Below are 2,456 nucleotides of genomic sequence, written 5' to 3' on the forward strand. Positions count from 1 at the left end.
CGTGGCGTCTGGTATGTGTGGGCTCAGCCCAGCCCCTCCCTTAGTAGGAGGGTGCCAGCTGTGTAGCCGGGGGAGGTCTCATGGCCCCCATATAATGCTCCAGACTGCAGGGCTGGCTGGGCTCTCCCTGGCTCCCAGGCAGGGCTTGCTGGGTCAGATTCCATGAAGGAAATGAGAGCCCCATCCAGGACAGGGCTGGGGAGGCCTGCAATCCATGTGTGTGTGTGGGGGTCTGTAGTCTCTTCGGGGGGGGGGGGCTGCCTTAATTGCAAGTTGAGTGTTCTGAATCCTCCATTCATGTTCCATTTGTCTAGAAAGTAACTGGGAAAGGGTGACATCGTTGCAGCCAACCCTAGGCAAAGTGGGTCTTGGGGCCCTTTACCATAGTCCTGTCTGAACTCCGCAAACCCCAATAGTTCCAAGGGGCTCCTAGATACTGGGTTGTCTTCTAAGTCCGCATCTTGGGTGGGAGCTCCCACATGAAGGCCCCTTTAGATGGTTTTCCTGATTTGTAGCTGGTGAACTTCCAGACTGTCTGTCTACGGGGTCTTGTGTTGCTGGCTGGGTCTGTAGGGCTGGGGCTTGATGCCCCCTTGACTGAGACCACCTGGACCTCAGCAGGAGACCAGGCTGCCGAACAGAGGCCAGCGCAGAGCCCTCAGGGTCTTCGCAGGTCTCTCCCCCTCGGCTCTCGGCTTACTCCCATAGCCCAGAGCCCTTCCTTTACCCCCAGCCTCTCAGCTTCTGACACAGAAGCCCCACCCCCACTCGGGCCTTCATAGACGGCTTGAAGAGACAGAGGCCAAGGTGAGTCCGCTTCCCTCCTTACTGGCCCTAAAGCCATCCCAAAGTCCTTGTCCCTAAGACAGCAGGAGCTACATTCGTATGTCCATGCCAGTGTAGTCACAGCTGCTCTAACGCCCTCCCTCCCCATTTCTGCCCAGTGTCGGGACCCCAGTCAGAAACAGGTCAGCAGTCAGGTGCCATCATTTGGGAGAATGCGAGCTTTAGTGCTTTGATTGGGTGCTCCAGCCAGGTTTTTTAGCAGCTCAGAATGGTTCTGACTCTCCATGGCTGCTTTGGCCAAACCATAGAGTTGATCCCCCAAAGAGACTATCCCAGGGAGCAGGGGTGAAGTTTGGGGTGTTCAGGCACAGAGAGGGAGGCAGCCTTGTTCAGCACCATAAGCCCTGTGTTCCAGGCTCAGGCCACTGCAGGTTCCAGGCGGCCTGTTAGGGGTTGGCGAGGGCTCGGGGGAGAGGAAAACCATGTGCCTGCACGCTTGGCAGGATGGGTACTGCACGTCCTCTGAGTCATTCACAGCTCAGCCCTTCCAGACCATTGTTCTAACAAGAGACAGGAGGAACTTCCCAGAAATCACAGCCCCTCGGCTGAGAATGGACAGTCCCACACCGGCGGGACTCTGGGATCGTTTACTTGGGTCTTGGCCACAATTGCAGTGTAGGACATTCCTAATTTTTCTGATTGAGATTGCAAAAGTGAACCCTCATTGCTATATTTCCCACAAATGTGTGGCACGAAAGGATTTTGTTTCTTCTGATCATGGCGGGGGGGGGGGGGGGGCGCCTTACCATGTTGAAGGAGTGACTTCCTTTATTAAAAGAACTTTTACATATTGGAGTAAATATCCAGACAGAAGATCCGGAAGTGCTATATTTTTATTAATCTTTTTGGTATTGGAAGAAACTTACTAATAGATGTAACAGTTGAATTTATGCTGATAAATGTTGGGATTACCTTGGAAGACACTTGAAACCTTGGGAATGGGCAGAAGGACTCTGGGTCCTATTGGCCAGTGCCCACAGATGGCTCTCGGCTGTGTTGGTGGGTCACGGGGTGGGCCTGGCGGCCCCAGGCTTTTCCATTGGGCGCTGGTGACTGGCCTTTGTGTGTCAGGTGCCCGTTCCCCCAGGCTGTCCTTAGGATAACACATTCAAGAACAAATGCAGACCCAGACCGCCTGGTTTAGCTGACTGACGATGCTTCATGGACCATGGATCTCCCTTTAAAAGTGTTCTGTCCTAACTAAGGATGATGGTTTATTCAATTCCAAACGTTTGCCAGACATCTCAGACTAGGATATCATGGTGTTTGAAAGGAAGTTATTTCTTGATTGCGACTTGGGGTTTTATTTATAAGCATTTGGATTACGTGGCTGATAGGTGCTCTTGAAACCGACTGACCTGTGGGTGGACATGTCCCATGACGGTAATTGAGTCCCTGCAGGGTCTAGGATTGTGAAGCCGCTCTGGCCAGCGGGTTGTTGGTGAGTTGGGTGGTGGCGTACTGCCATCTTCTGGCCACAGTGAGGAATTTATCAAAGCCTTGAATATTCCTGTGCCTGGAGCTCTTTAGACAATTGAAACAATGAGGAGCGGTTCTAAATTCAGTATTGCTAGGGCTTAGTCGCAGGGGTGTCCAAACTTTTTTCAACG

Source organism: Rhinolophus sinicus, chromosome 5 (genome assembly GCF_057876585.1).
Source record: "Rhinolophus sinicus isolate RSI-liver-muscle chromosome 5, RSI-T2T, whole genome shotgun sequence".
NCBI lineage: Eukaryota > Metazoa > Chordata > Mammalia > Chiroptera > Rhinolophidae > Rhinolophus > Rhinolophus sinicus.